Below are 17,042 nucleotides of genomic sequence, written 5' to 3'. Positions count from 1 at the left end.
ACTATATTATATGCTTAAAAATTTGTTAAGAGGGTAGATCTTATGTTAAATGTTCTTATTACAAAAAAAAAGAGGGAGGGAGGGAGGAAATCTTTAGAAGTGACAATTAAGTTTATGGCATTGTTTATGGTGACAGTTTTACAGATGTATACTTATTTTCAAACTCATCCAAATGTATACATTAAAAATATGCTTCTTTGTATGTCAATCATATCTCAATTTAAATAAACCAAAAAACCCACAAAGACTTAAAAACTAGCACAGGAGTAAGTAATGCAGCTACATAGAAGTTCTCTTCTCCAACTGCCAATTAACAAATTTTGGATCAATTAACACTCTCCATCTCCCTTATAAAACATCCTAATACTCAAGGCAAGCAAAATGAGAGTAGTAAGTTACTCCTTTGTATGTCCCTATTTTCTGCTTAGCCCGAGTTGATTTGTGTGTCATAACATATGTTAGTTGCATTTGCTCTTATAATTATGTAATTTGATTAAATAATTTCTGAATCGAGAAACATGCACACACAGAAAACTATTTCTACAAAAGTAATTTGAATACTTTGGAAAGCAAGCAATAAACATTTACTGAAGATTTGTTATTTATTTAACTTTAAAAAAACTGTAAAAGATGGAAAAATCTGGAAATCTAGAATTTAGCACTTCAATTATAATATGAGGTTTGTTTTTTTTCATTTTAAAGAAATGGGAAAAGAGAGACACTGTATTGTAAGTGTGAAAAATACAAGAAAGCTGTTGCAGAATTATAATCAGTGGGTACATACTCTAAGGAAAGGTGTGGCCTTAGACCAAAAGATTGGCAAAAGAATGTACATTTCCATGTTTTAAAGTTAAATTTTTATCATTTTTTTGAATAAAAGTAAAAGAAAATCTATATAATTTACTTAATTTAAAACCACTTTTGGTTCACTGCATTTTGAGTTCTATCCCACTGAAGCCACTTATAGTAGAGACTGCTGGTTGCCTATCTAATACACAATATTTCTCTTCCTACTAACAGAAATCCTAATTTTATCCAAGGTAGCAATGTTCCCTATTACAATTCTCAGTGTCTCTTGCCGTTAGAGGTGGTCATGGGAAAGAGTTTTTCCCAATGAGATATGAGCTCATTAAAATAGCTTGACTCCAATACACATGGTTCTTTTCACCCTTTGTTCTTCCCTTTAACCTGCCTGAAATGCCAGCCTGATGCTTGCAGTTGTGGCAGAAACCTTGAGAGCATGAGAATGAGGGTCATTCCTTAGGAATGCTGGAGCAGAAAGTTAAAAAGAGCACAGTTTGTGATGATAAGTGAAGTCACTCTAGTTTACTACATCCCTGGTTTGCCTGCCTCCAGACTTCCTCTACACTTGACAGGAAAAATCCTCAAACTCCTCATTTGTTTGTCTCTGCTTTTTGTTTCGTTTTTAGCAGCACAAGATGATTCCTACCTGATGGCTGACTCTTGCAGTTGATGTGCTGGTGAAGTGTGTGGGTTCTTGAGTCAGAGTGCTGGGCTAGACACCTGGCTCAGTCACTCTCTGTGTCACCAGAAAGCTTCCTTAATTCCCTGTACCTCAGTTTCTTCAACTGCAAAATGGGGTTAATTATAACCATTCTCATAGAATTTGTGGGTCAAGCAAATAAAATAATCCATGTAAATTGTTCAACACTCACTTACCTGCAGTAAATGCTCAATAAATGTTATTTTTAACAAGGCCACAAATGACTTCTTAATTTATAAATCTAGTGGATTTTTAGTACTTACTTGTATTTTGAGGTTTTTTTCTCATTAAATAACATTTCTTCCTTTTTGTAACTTTCTACCTGTATGTAATTGGATTTAAATATCTCTTTCTTTAGAATACAGGAAAAATTAAAGGATATAATAAGTTCCATGAACAAGGGATACAGGGTGGAAAATCTTGTAAAAATATGGTAGAGCAGACAGAATTTCACAAGTCATAAGTACAGGTATGTAAAATTTAATGTAATCTTTTTTTCTATTTTAATTCTGGTTCTGAAACCCCATTCTGTCTGATTTGGAAAAAATAATCTAGGTTGATATTATCTCTGTTGGCAGTGTTTGTGCTGAGAGGCAGTCTTACACAAAAATTAGTAAGGCATCACCTAAGAGGGGAATACCCACTTATCAGCTGCAATTAGTTTTGGTTTTGTGCTGGCATCCTTTGAGAAGTAACTTATTTCACTGTTCCCTCAACCATGTTCTCCCTCATGCCATGGAATAATTCCCATCTAGGTGGTCCACTCCTCATTGTTTGCTTCAGAAGTATACAAATCTTTTTCTCCCATCACAGAGATTCCTGCACACCGCCTGATTTTTTTTTTCTTTCTCGGACAATTTTCAAACTCTTTCCCATAGTTACACGTCCTCTCCTGCAAATTTCTGGAATTACAAGGTCCCTAGGTTGTTCAGGGGCTATTCATTCTCGTACTGACACCCCTTGCACCTGTCGCATTTCTCTGACTTTCATGACATGTAGAAAGTTGTCAACTCTGAATTTCCAGATGAAATGATGAGGCACATGTCTGTTCCTCTCTGGGATATGCCACATCCATTACTGATTAGCACCCCTGCCTGGTCTCACCTCCAATTTAGCTGGTGGCAGTTTGCAGAGTACAGAAACAAATAAAATGTTTAAGGCTCTGTTTCTTCTCTAAGGTTTGTCCTTCTCTCTAGCTCCTGAGATCTTAATCTCTTACAGTGGGAATTGTTGTGGAAAGCAGAATAAATCAGTTCTGTCTAATGAATATCCCTTTCAATCTTTTTGTATTACACTTCATTTATAGCCTTTCATCCTTATGGATGGACATGATTTTTTAAATAAATATTCTGTGGATATATGAAAAGTATACATTCTCTGTTCAAAGGATGAAAATTTCTCTGCATTAAATTAAGTTTACTGATTGAATGATTACATTCCTCATGATATTACTTGTTTTTACTTTCTACTAGATTTGTTCAGTTCTGAAAAGGGTGTATTGAAGTCAATCTTTAAAAAGAACTTTGTATTAAGTGACTTTGTTGGGTATACAACTTATAGCTAGCATTAGGTTTTTGATATTCTCTGATACTTTGATTTTAACAACCAATTCAATTTATTAATATTTAGTGTAATTACTGATATACTTTATTCCTCCCATGCTAATTTAGATTTCTCTTCTTTTTTCTTTTTAGGGAAAAATTGTTCAAGACCTGAAAATGTGGCAAAGGGACTGCTGAGAGCCCTGCCCTTTTAGTGAAGCCCTGGGTCACCTGGGGCAGACCCAACTTGTGATTGATGGCTTTTCTAGGGATGTTGTACTTGAACTCCTTATAAAGGCTCTTATCATTTTTCTGTTAAAGTTGCCAGTCTCCTTCAGCAGTTCTAAGGACTGGCCATGTGTTCTGTTTATTCTGACTCTCTAGCACACTCTGACTGCTAGTTCATTTGTTGGATTGTTATTTTTATTTCGTTGGCTCTTTGGTTGTCAAACATTAAGTGGTGGGGGTCCTACAAGTGGTGAGAGGTGAAACTTTCTTCCATGAGCCAGTGGCATGGGGTTTTCTGTTCCCTGATCTCATATCCTTTCTGCAGAAGATATGAGAAACTGACTCAGCCCACCTATTGCTGAATAAACCCACCCACAGATTTCCATGAAGTAAGCTATTTAAAGGGTCTGTTTCTTTGTGATCCTCACCCTGAGGCTTAAAAACTCTTTGTTCATTGAGTCATCAGGAGGTGAGGACAGCAGGGAACATACTCCATTTTTCTCCTCAGGGAGTTTCTCAGAGCCTACAGTTTCATTTATCCTAGTTTCCCAGGGACCCAAGCAGATTTTATAATTGAACATAAATTGTAAAGATCTTTGTATCGAATGTTGGCAACCATTGTCCACCATGAAAGGAGCACTAAACAATCAAGTAGATGAATCACCAGCTTCTGTCATCAGCCAGCCAAGTGCTAGTACAGTGTAATGCATTAAAAGCCTAACAATGGGAGCAGGGGTGGAAGCTATGCATGGAGTCAACATCATGACCTCTCATTTACCAAAATTGATCTATCACCTGCTATTGCTGAATGTTCAACCTGCTAGCAACAGAGACCAATGGCGAGTCCCTTATATGGCACCATCTTTCTAGAAGAACTACCACCTGCTTTGTGGCAACTTAATACATTGAACCCCCTCTCTTCTAGAAAAGGAAGAAATCATCTTGACAGAAATAGATACATATTCTGGTTTGTCTTTCCCACCTGCAAAACTTCAGCCAGGATCACTATCTGAGAGTGGAGAGAGTGTTTGATCCATAATACAGGCTCCAACATAATGTCCGAGGGATGCACTTTACAGCCAAGGAAGTGTGGTAGTGGGAATTGAACACGGGAGTCACTGGCTCTATCACACACTGTGCCAAAGACAAGCTGATGGCCTGACGGAGCGATAGAACTGCCTTAAAAAATGGTTGTATTGAGATATAATTGACATGCCATTGAAGTCACTCATTTTAAGTGTACAATTCAATGAATTTTAGCATGTTTACAGATTATACAACCATGACCACAATCTAATTTAGAACATTTTAATCACCTCCCAAAAAAACCTCAGGTTCACTTATAATCATTACCCATTCCTGCCCCTAGAAAAGCCCTTTGAAGGCACAGCTGATGCATTAGCTTAGAAATGATACCTTACAAGGTGTCATCTTCTGGGATGCAGGATACATCCTAAATGAATGGCCACGTGTCCCCAATGAGAAGAAAACATGGATCTTGGAAGCAATTGGTAAAAGTAGGAGTTGACCCTCTTATCATCTCAGTGATCCACTTGCGAAGTAGGTCTGTCACTGCAATTCTAAATTACAGGGTTCTAGGGCTTCCCTGGTGGTGCAGTGGTTGAGAATCCGCCCGCCAAGGCAGGGAACACGGGTTCGAGCCCTGGTCTGGGAAGATCCCACATGCCGCGGAGCAACTAAGCCCGTGCGCCGCAACTACTGAGCCTGCGCTCTAGAGCCCGCGTGCCTAGAGCCTGTGCTCTGCAGCAAGAGAAGCCACCGCAATGAGAAGCCCGCGCCCTGCAATGAAGAGTAGCTCCTGCTCGCCGCAACTAGAGAAAGCCTGCACACAGCAACGAAGACCCAACACAGCCAAAAATAAATAAATAAAAAATAAATAAATTTATAAATTACAGGTTTCTAGAGATTTTAGTTCCCAGAAGGGCAAGGCTTTCACCAAGCAACACAGCAAAGGTTTCATTAAACCTTTAGCTATAGCTGTTACCCAGTCACTCTCGGTGCCTTTTTTCACTAGATTAGCAGGGGAAATTGACTTGATTATCAGGAAGAAATATGACTGCTGTTACACAATGGAGTCAGGGAAGAATCTGACTGAGATCGAGGTGATTCAGTGGGGTTCCTATTGGTGGTCCCCCGTCAAATTTTGACAGTGAGTGGACATGTTCAGCAGCCATGATGTGTGAAGGGCATGGTTTCCAGTAATTTAGACCCCTCAGGGCTGAAAATCTCAATCATCCTAGTAGGTAAGCCACCAAGACCAGCAGAGGTACTTGCTGAAGGTATGACTGATCTGGAATTGATAGTATAGGATGGAAATGATTATTAATCAGTCCTGAAAGTAGCTGCAGCCATGGGGACGGTAATTTGTCTCACTACCCTTTTTCTTATAAGTTTTCCTAGGAAATGAGACCAATCAGAATCCTGGAGGAAGTGTATCTGAAGTAAACTTATCATATGAAGCAAGTGGATCCAAAAGGTGCAGTGCTGAATTGTAATGATACTGTAGTTCACTCGCCAGGGTCCACCTGGGATGAGGCATTCCTCTTCCTACCTGCTGGGAATGTTGCCTGCTGATGGCTGAGTTGAATCCCTCTCCTGCAAGTACCCTCAACCAGGGGAAATGCCTTAGCCATGGTTACACCCTCTCTCAAGGGGCATTCCACATCCAATCACTGGTCTATGCATAGGTACAAAGGCCCAGGTCTTTCTATAAATTTGACATTCCTGAAATACCATCTCAACTTCAGAGCTCCTTATGGGAGTGACAGACCTTGAATTACAGGATAAATATAACTGCCTGAACCTGCTTCCTTCACTGCCTTTGAGGTGTCGTTTCCAAGAACACCCCCAAAAAAGCACTTGCACACAGTTCTCTGATTCCGTCTGTTTTCCACAGAACCTGACCATGTCGAACATTCTAATATTATAACAGAGTCTACCCAAAAAACTGAAGTGAGCAACTGATAATTTACTTACTAAATGTAATTATAGTAAGCAGTCAAAAGAGATAATTTGCCCCCTCTACACCCCCCATATTTTTGCCTAAGACTCCTTTCTTGATTTATTGAAAAATTGATTCAATTCTCTAAATCTCAATCTACGAAAGAGGGCTCTTTCAGACTGGATGTCTTTTATGCTAATAAACTCATGAATTTTATCTAATTTTTTAATAAGAATTGATAGACCATTAGGTAGAACACGGAATCATTAACAGATTGCAATATTTTATACACTGTTGCAAGTAATAATCTCTTCCCTCAAGGTTAACAGTATAATCAATTATATGACCACTTGTTTTTATTTGGTAGAGTTATGGCTAGATTCGTTGTAAGGGACAAATCATTGAACCTTCATCAATTAACTGGATAAGAAGTTGCCTTGTAAGGAATATTAGCATTGTCTTGGGAAAACCTTACCAAACTTGGCCTTCTTATTATTAATCCATTACATCATATGTTTGCATGTGGAAGTCCAGTACTCAAAAGTTACTTTCTCCTTTTTAAATATACGTTAAAAAAAATAGCTATACAAAAACTATGTGATCTGGCACCTTGATTAGTACAGAATTAAATTAGTTGTCTGTAATCAAAAAAATAAAGTCCACATAGTTCTGTGAAAGATGCACACACACACGTGCCTGTGCACACACAGACACACACTCCCGATATGCACACATCTACCACAGAAATTCTTATTTAAACACACGAGCATCATGACCAAAAAAATTCTCATTAGCATACTTATAAGATAATACATAACGAATACAGTGTGATTTTGGTGCAGAGATAGACAAACTACAAATAGAACAGAATAAAGAGTTCAGAAATACCATTAGGTGTATGTTCACCTGATTTATCAAAGAAAGAAAACACACTGCATGTATAGGAAAGATGCTTTATCTTTTTCTTTTTAACATCTTTATTGGAGTATAATTGCTTTACAATGGTGAGTTAGTTTCTGCTGTATAACAAAGTGAATCAGCTATACATATACATACATCCCCATATCTCCGCCCTCTAGCGTCTCCCTCCCACCCACCCTATCACACCACTCTAGGTGGACACAGCAACGAACTGATCTCCCTGTGCTATGCGGCCGCTTCCCACTAGCTATTTTACATTTGGTAGTTTATATATGCCATGCCACTCTCTCACTTCGTCCAGCTTACCCTTCTCCTTCTCCATGTCCTCAAGTCCATTCGCTACATCTGCATCTTTATTCCTGTCCTGCCCCTAGGTTCTTTCTTCAGAACCATTTCTTTTTCTACGTTCTGTATATATGTGTTAGCATACGGTACTTGTTTTTCTCTTTCTGACTTACTTCACTCTGTATGACAGACTCTAGGTCCATCCACCTCACTACAAATAACTCAATTTCATTTCTTTTTATGGCTGAGTAATATTCCATTGTATATATGTGCCACATCTTCTTTATCCATTCATCTGTCAGTGGCCACTTAGGTTGCTTCCATGTCCTGGCTATTGTAAATAGAGCTGCAATGAACATTGTGGTATGTGACTCGTTTTGAATTATGGTTTTCTCACGGTATATGCCCAGTAGTGGGATTGCTGGGTTGTATGGTAGTTCTATTTTTAGTTTTTTAAGGAACCTCCATACTGTTCTCCATAGTGGCTGTATCAATTTACATTCCCACCGACAGTGCAAGAGGGTTCTCTTTTCTCCACACCCTCTCCAGCATTTCTTGCTTGTAGATTTTTTGATGATGGCCATTCTGACTGGTGTGAGGTGATACCTCATTGTAGTTTTGACTTGCATTTCTCTAATGATTAGTGATGCTGAGCATCCTTTCATGTGTTTGCTGGCAATCTGTATATCTTCTTTGGAGAAATGTCTATTTAGGTCTTCTGCCCATTTTTGCATTTGATTGTTTGTTTTTTGATATCGAGATGCATGAGCTGCTTGTATATTTTGGAGATTAATCCTTTGTCAGTTGCTTCATTTGCAAATATTTTCTCCCATTCTGAGGGTTGTCTTTTGGTCTTGTTTATGGTTTCCTTTGCTGTGCAAAAGCTTTTAAGTTTCATTAGGTCCCATTTGTTGATTTGTGTTTTTATTTCCATTTCTCTAGGAGCTGGGTCAAAAAGGATCTTGCTGTGATTTATGTCATAGACTGTTCTGCCTATGTTTTCCTCTAAGAGTTTTATAGTGTCTGGCCTTACATTTAGGTCTTTAATCCATTTTGAGTTTATTTTTGTGTATGGTGTTCTTTTTTCATTTTTTTACATGTACCTGTCCAATTTTCCCAGCACCACTTATTGAAGAGGCTGTCTTTTCTCCACTGTTTATGCTTGCCTCCTTTATCAAAGATAAGGTGACCATATGTGCGTGGGTTTGTCTCTGGGCTTTCTATCCTGTACCATTGATCTATATTTCTGTTTTTGTGCCAGTATCATACTGTCTTGATTACTGTAGCTTTGTAGTATAGTCTGAAGTCAGGGAGCCTGATTCTTCTAGCTTCATTTTTCTTTCTCAAGATTGCTTTGGCTATTCGGGGTCTTTTGTGTTTCCATACAAATTGTGAAATTTTTTGTTCTAGTTCTGTGAAAAATGCCATTGGTAGTTTGATAGGGATTGCATTGAATCTGTAGATTGCTTTGGGTAGTACAGTCATTTTCACAATACTGATTCTTCCAGTCCAAGAACATGGATAACTCTCCATCTGTTTGTATCATCTTTCTTTGATTTCTTTCAACAGTGTCTTATAGTTTTCTGCATACAGGTCTTTTGTCTCCTTAGGTAGGTTTATACCTAGGTATTTTATTCTTTTTGTTGCAATGGTAAATGGGAAGTGTTTCCTTAATTTCTCTTTCAGATTTTTCATCGTTAGTGTATAGGAATGCAGGAGATTTCTGTGCATTAATTTTGTGTCCTGCTACCCTACCAAATTCGTTGATTAGCTCTAGTAGTTTTCTGGTAGCATCTTTAGGATTCTCTATGTATAGTATAATGTCATCTGCAAACAGTGACAGTTTTACTCTTCTTTTCCATTTTGGAGTCCTTTTATTTCTTTTTCTTCTCTGATTTCTGTGGCTAAAACTTCCAAAACTACGTTGAATAATAGTGGTGAGAGTGGGCAACCTTGTCTTGTTCCTGATCTTAGTGGAAATGGTTTCATGTTTTCACCACTGAGAATGATGTTGCTGTGGGTTTGTCATATATAGCCTTTATTAGGTTGAGGTAAGTTCCCTCTATGCCTACTTTCTGGAGTGTTTTTATCATAAATGGGTGTTGAATTTTGTTGAAAGCATTTTCCACATCTATTGAGATGATCATATGGTTTTTTGCCTTCAATTTGTTAATATGGTTTATCACACTCATTGATTTGTGTATATTGAAGAATCCTCGCATTCCTGGGATAAACCACATTTTATCATGGTGTATAATCCTTTTCATGTGTTGTTGGATTCTGTTTGCTAGTATTTTGTTGAGGATTTTTGCATCTATATTCATCAGTGATATTGGCCTGTAGTTTTCTTTTTTTGTGACATCTTTATCTGGTTTTGGTATCAGGGTGATGGTGGCCTCGTAGAATGAGTTTGGGCATGTTCCTCCCTCTGTTATATTTTGGAAGAGTTTGAGAAGGATGGGTGTTACCTGTTCTCTAAATGTTTGATAGAATTCGCCTATGAAGCCTTCTGGTTCTGGGCTTTTGTTTGTTGGAATGTTTATAATCACAGTCTCAATTTCAGCGCTTGTGACTGGTCTGTTTATACTTTCTATTTCTTCCTGGTTCAGTCTCACAGCATTGTGCTTTTCAAAGAATTTGTCCATTTCTTCCAGGTTGTCAATTTTATTGGCATATAGTGGCTTGTGGTACTCTCTCATTATCCTTTGTATTTCTGCAGTGTCAGTTGTTACTTCTCCTTTTTCATTTCTAATTCTATTGATTTGAGTCTTCTCCCTTTTTTTCTTGATGAGTCTGGCTAATGGTTTATCAATTTTGTTTATCTTTTCAAAGAACCAGCCTTTAGTTTTATTGATGTTTGTTATTGTTTCCTTCATTTATTTTTCATTTATTTATGATCTGAGGTTTATGATTTCTTTCCTTCTGCTAACTTTGGGTTTTTTTGTTCTTCTTTCTCTAATTGCTTTAGGTGTAAGTTTAGGTTGTTTATTTGAGATGTTTCTTGTTTCTTGATGTCGGTTTGTATTGCTAAAAACTTCCCTCTTAGAACTGCTTTTGCTGCATCCCATAGGTTTTGGGTGGTCATGTTTTCATTGTCATTTGTATCTAGGTATTTTTTGATTTCCTCTTTGATTTCTTCAGTGATCTCTTGGTTATTTAGTAGTGTATTGTTTAGCCTCCATGTGTTTGTATTTTTTACAGATTTTTTCCTGTAATTGATATCTAGTCTCATAGCATTGTGGTCGGAAAAGATACTTGATGCGATTTCAATTTTCTTAATTTTACCAAGGCTTGATTTGTAACCCAAGATATGATCCATCCTGGAGAATGTTCCATGAGCACTTGAGAAGAAAGTGTATTCTGTTGTTTTTGGATGGAATGTCTTATAAATACCAATTAAGTCCATCTTGCTTAATGTATCATTTAAAGCTTGTGTTTCTTTATTCATTTTCCTTATGGATAATCTGTCCATTGGTGAAAGTGGGGTGTTAAAGTCCCCTACTATGATTGTGTTACTGTTGATTTCCCTTTTATGGCTGTTAGCACTTGCCTTATGTATTAAGGTGCTCCTATGTTGGGTGCATAAATATTTACAATTGTTATATCTTCTTCTTGGATTAATCCCTTGATCATTACGTAGTGCCCTTTTTGTCTCTTGTAATAGTCTTTATTTTAAAATCTATGTTGTCTGATATGAGAATTGCTACTAAAGCTTTCTTTTGGTTTCCGTTTGCATGGAATATATTTTTCTATCCCCTCATTTTCAATCTGTATGTGTCCCTAGGTCTGAAGTGTGTCTCTTGTAGACAGCAAATATATGGGTCTTGTTTTTGTATCCACTCAGCCAGTTTATGTCTTTTGGTTGGAGCATTCAATCCATTTACTTTTAAGGTAGGTATCAATATGTGTTTTCCTATTACCATTTTCTTAATTGTTTTGGGTTTGTTATTGTAGGTCTCTTCCTTCTCTTGTGTTTCCTGCCCAGAGAAGTTCCTTTAACATTTGTTGTAAAGCTGGTTTGCTGGTGCTATATTCTCTTAATTTCTGCCTGTCTGTAAAGGTTTTAATTTCTCTGTCAAATCTGAACGAGATCCTTGCTGGGCAGAGTAATGTTGGTTGTAGTTTTTCCCTTTCATCACTTAAAATATGTCCTCACACTCCCTTCTGGTTTTCAGAGTTTCTGCTGAAAGATCAGCTGTTAACCCTATGGGGATTCCCTTGTATGTTATTTGCTGTTTTTCCCTTGTTGCTTCTATTATTTTTTCTTGGTGTTTAATTTTTGATAGTTTGATTAGTATGTGTCTTGGCATGTTTCTCCTTGGATTTATTCTGTATGGAACTCTGCACTTCCTGGTCTTGATTATTCCTTTCTCATATTAGGGAAATTTTCAACTATAACCTCTTCAAATATTTTCTCTGTCCCTTTTTTTTCTCTTCTTCTTCTGGGACTCCTATAATTTGAATGTTCGTGCATTTAATATTGTCCCAGGGTCTCTGAGACTGTCCTCAATTCTTTTCATTCTTTTTTCTTTATTCTACTCTGTGGTAGTTGTTTCAAATATTTTATCTTCCAGGTCAGTTATCCGTTCTTCTGCCTCAGTTATTCTGTTATTGATTCTTTCTAGAGAATTTTAAATTTCATTTATTGTGTTGTTCATCATTGTTTGTTTGCTCTTTAGTTCTTCTAGGTCCTTGTTAAACATTTCTTGTATCTTCTCCATTCTATTTCCAAGATTTTGGATCATCTTTACTATCATTACTCTGAATTCTTTGTCAGGTAGACTGCCTATTTCCTCTCATTTGTTTGGTCTGTTGGGTTTTTACCTTGCTCCTTCATCTGCTGTGTGTTTCTCTGTCTTCTCATTTTGCTTAACTTACTGTGTTTGGGGTCTCCTTTTCGCAGGCTGTAGGTTTCTAGTTCCTGTTGTTTTTGGTGTCTGCCCCCAGTGGCTAAGGTTGGTTCAGTGGGTTGTGTAGGCTTCCTGGTGGAGGGGACTGGTTCCTGTGTTCTGGTGGATGAGGCTGGATCTTGTCTTTCTGGTGGGCAGGACCATGTCCGGTGTTGTGTTTTGGGCTGTCTGTGAACTTATTATAATTTTAGGCCGTCTCTCTGCTAATGGGTGGGGTTGTGTTCCTGTCTTGCTAGTTGTTTGGCATGGGGTGTCCAGCACTGGGGCTTGCTGGTCATTGAGTGTAGCTAGGTCTTAGTGTTGAGATGGAGATCTTTGGGAGAGCTTTCGCCATTTGATATTACATGTGGTCGAGATGTCTCTGGTGGACCAAAGTCCTGAACTCGGCTCTCCCACCTCAGAGAGTCAGGCCTGACACCCGGACAGAGAACCAAGACAATGTCAGCCACACGACTTAGAAGAAAAGGGAAAAAAAAAGAGAAATAAGTAAAATAAAATGAAATAAAATAAAGTTATTAAAATAAAAATTATTAAAACTAAGAAAATTAAAAAGTAATAAAAAAAGAAAGAAAGAAAGAAGAGTGCAACCAAACCAAAAAACAAATGCACCAATGATAACAAACGCTAAAAACTACAAAAAAAAAAAAAAAAAGGACAAACAGAACCCTAGGATAAATGGTAAAAGCAAAGCTATACAGACAAAATCACACAGAGGAGTATACACTTACACACAAAAAGAAAAAGGAAAAAAAAAGTATATATTAAAAAAAAAAAAGGAAGAGATCAACCAAATCAATAAACAAGTATACCAATGATAATAAGCTCTAAATACTAAACTAAGATAAACATAAAAGCGGAAACAAATTAGATGCAGAAAGCAAACCCCAAGTCTACAGTTGCTCCCAAAGTCCACTGCCTCAATTTTAGGATGATTCATTGTGTATTCAGGTATTCCACAGATGCAGGGTACATCAAGTTGATTGTGGAGATTTAATCCACTGCTCCTGAGGTTGGTGGGAGAGATTTCTCTTTCTCTTCTTTGTTTGCACAGTCCCTGGGGTTCCGCTTTTGATTTGGCCCCGCCTCTGTGTGTAGGTCTCTTAAGGGTGTCTGTTCCCTGCAGAGACAGGATGGCGTTAAAGGAGCAGCTGATGCGGGGGCTCTGGCTCACTCAGGCCAGGGGGAGGGAGGGGTATGGAATGCAGGGCGAGCCTGTGGTGGCAGAGGCCGACGTGACATTGCAACAGCCTTAGGCATGCCGTGTGTTCTCCCGGGGAAGTTGTCCCTGGATCACGGGACCCTGGCTGTGGTGGGCTGCACAGACTCCCAGAAGGGGAGGTGTGGATAGTGACCTGTGCTTGTACACAGGCTTCTTGGTGGCTGCAGCAGCAGCCTTAGTGTTTCATGCCCATCTCTGGTGTCCGCGCTGATAGCCGTGGCTCGTGCCCATCTCTGGACCTTGTTTAGGCAGTGCTCTGAATCCCCTCTCCTCGCACATCCCGAAACAATGGTCTCTTACCTCTTAGGCAGGTCCAGACTTTTTCCTGGACTCCTTCCCGGCTAGCTGTGTCGCACTAGCCCACTTCAGGCTGTGTTCACATAGCCAACCCCAGTCCTCTCCCTGGGATCTGACCTCGAAACCTGAGCCTCAGCTCCCAGCCCCCACCCACCCTGGTGCGTGAGCAGACAAGCCTCTCAGGCTGGTGAGTGCTGGTTGGCACTGATCCTCTCTGCAGGAATCTCTCTGCTTTGCCTTCTGCACCCCTGTTGCTGTGCTCTCCTCCGTGGCTCCAAAGCTTCCTCCCCACCCACCCCCCATTTCCAACAGTGAAGGGGCTTCTCAGTGTGTGGAAACTTTTCCTCCTTCACAGCTCCCTCCCCGAGGGGCAGGTCCGTTCCCTATTCTTTTGTCTCTGTTTTTTCTTTTTTCTTTTGCCCTACCCAGGTATGTGGGGTGTTTATTGCCTTTTGGGAAGTCTGAGGTCTGCTGCCAGTGTTCAGTAGGTGTTCTGTAGGAGTTGTTCCACATGCAGATGTATTTCTGATGTATTTGTGGGGAGGAAGGTGACCGCCATGTCTTACTCCTCTGCCATCTTGAAAGTTCCCCCTGATTTATCTTACAAATAAATTTTGCTGGGTTTAATAAATAGCTATACAGAGAAAAAAGTACTTTGTTTCCTACCTCACCACATATACAGAAGTCAATTCTAGGTGGATTGCTGAAATACAATCCAAAACAAGAATATTAGAGCAAAACGTATGAGTACATTTTCATGACTTGGAGTAGGCAAAGAAATCTTAAATAGGACATAAAAAGTAATAACCATGAAATAAAAGAATTGCAAAACTGTATTATGTTAAAGATAAGAATTTCTATCCATTAAAAGATACCAAAAATGAAGTGAAGAGGCAAGCTATTGAATGGGAGAAAATACTCACAATCCATATATATGAGAAAAGGCTTTTGTCAAGGATATATAAAGAACTCCTACAAATCAATAAGAAAAAGATTGATGACCCAATAAAAATGGGCAAGATTTGAAGAAACTTCATGAATAAGGCTATCCCAATGGCCAGTAAACTTATAAATAGATGCATAAATTCATTAGTTACAAGAGAAAGGTAAATTAATTCAGGACATAACATGATAATACTTCACAGCCACCAACATGACTGCAATTAAAAAACAAATGTTAGTGAAGACAGAGAGAAATTGGAACTCCCATACACTGCTGGTGGAACTGTGAATTGGTACAACTTTGGAACATATGAATATTCTATCAACAAGTAATTCAACTCATAGGTTTATTTAGTAAAAAGTATACATATGTTTTCCAAAATGCATTGTGTACCATTCATAATAATCAAAAATTGTAATTACCAAAATATTAATCAATAATAGAATTGGTGAATAGACACAGAGAATAAATAGGAATGTGAATGAGTGATATACAGCTTTAGCAACAATATTGACGAATTTCACAAACATATTGTTAAGGGAGAGGAACTTGCAAAAGAATATAGCTTCCATTTATATAAAGTGTAGGAACCAGCAAAATTAATTTATTCTTTTAAAATTCAGGATAGTGGTTTTCCTTAATGATATAGTGACTGGAAGGGAGAATAATGAGAACCATTGGTGATTGTCTATTTTTTGGTCTGGAGCTGGTTATACAGGATTGTACACTTTATGCCAATAAACTGAGCAATATGCTTAAGTACCCTCTTCTCTATGTGTGTTTATGTCAATACAGATGAGAAATGACATCTTTCATCTTTTGAAGAAAAAAACTCCCTAGGTATATTTCAGTATCACTTAGATTTTTTAGATGATAGCAATTATTTTTTGCCTATCTTTAGTCTTATCCCCATACTGTAAACATTTCTTATTCTTATGTTGCTGGTAGGTATTTCTGGGACTTCACATTCAGTATTTCGGGAGAATATGGCACCATAATCTTGTTACTCCTCTCAATCCTCAGCAGTCTGTTCTAAGTCAGGGATACTTAGAGCTGTGTGTGCATCAGCTTCATCTCTGAATAGTCTGACTCAGTTAGTCTGTGTTGTGGTCATCAACTCTCCCTGGTGCATCTAGTAGGAGACCAGGGTCATGAAACCACTGGACCAGACTGCTAAAGATAGCATTAACATATCTCTGTAGCCATCTTGACAGCAGAAAGGTGAGGGGTTGGAATTTAAAAAGTCACATTAGGCCATCTGCACTGGAATTACTTCCTGACCCCCAAGACTCTGACCTACTACATTTGAGTATATGTGGGGAGGTCAGGAATCCAAAAAAAATTTTTAACAAGCATCCCAGATGATTCTTATATTATTAAAAGTTTGAGAAACATTGTTCTAATATCCATACACTTCTTAACTTCCTGAAGAAGAAAAATAAATTATTATAGCACATAGCGGTGACACGTTACTATTCCAAAATACTTTCTCCTAACTTTCCAGCATCTCATTTTTCTAAGCTAAATATCAAGCTGCTAAAATTTAGCAAGTGTAGGGCTTTGCTGGTGGTGCAGTGGTTAAGAATCCGCCTGCCAATGCAGGGGACACAGGTTCGAGCCCTGGTCCGGGAAGATCCCACATGCCGTGGAGCAACTAAGCCCCTGTGCCACAACAACTGATCCTGCGGTCTAGAGTCCGTGAGCCACACTACTGAGCCTGTGTGCCAGAACTACTGAGCCCACGTGCCTAGAGCCTGTGCTCTGCAACAAGAGAAGCCGCTGCAGTGAGAAGCCTGATCACCGCAACGAAGAGTAGCCCCTGCTCACCGCAACTAGAGAAAGCCCGCGTGCAGCAACGAAGACACAACACAGCCAAAAATAAAAATAAATAAAATAAATAAACTAAAAATAAAATAAAATAAAATTTAGCAAGTGTAAAATTGAGACTATTGGAGATTATAATATAATATAATATAATATAATATAATATTATATAATATAATATAATATAATATAATATGTTACCTAATAGTCCCTTAGCAGTTTACAGCTTACACAGTTTACTTCTGACCAGCTCTTCTCAGGAAAATGAAAAAAAGAAGTATTTGTATCTCTTACCACCAAAAAATGTAACAAAGTTTTAAAACAAAGAAAGAAAACAGCTGTAGCACATACCCACTGCTGGTCTATAGACAGGGAGGGCAAATTTCTATCTCTGTCCAAATGACAAGT

The sequence above is a fragment of the Eubalaena glacialis genome, chromosome 4 (genome assembly GCF_028564815.1).
Source record: "Eubalaena glacialis isolate mEubGla1 chromosome 4, mEubGla1.1.hap2.+ XY, whole genome shotgun sequence".
NCBI classification, from domain to species: Eukaryota; Metazoa; Chordata; class Mammalia; order Artiodactyla; family Balaenidae; genus Eubalaena; species Eubalaena glacialis.
The sequence above is the reverse complement of the archived record's forward strand: the minus strand, read 5'-3'. Positions refer to the sequence as shown.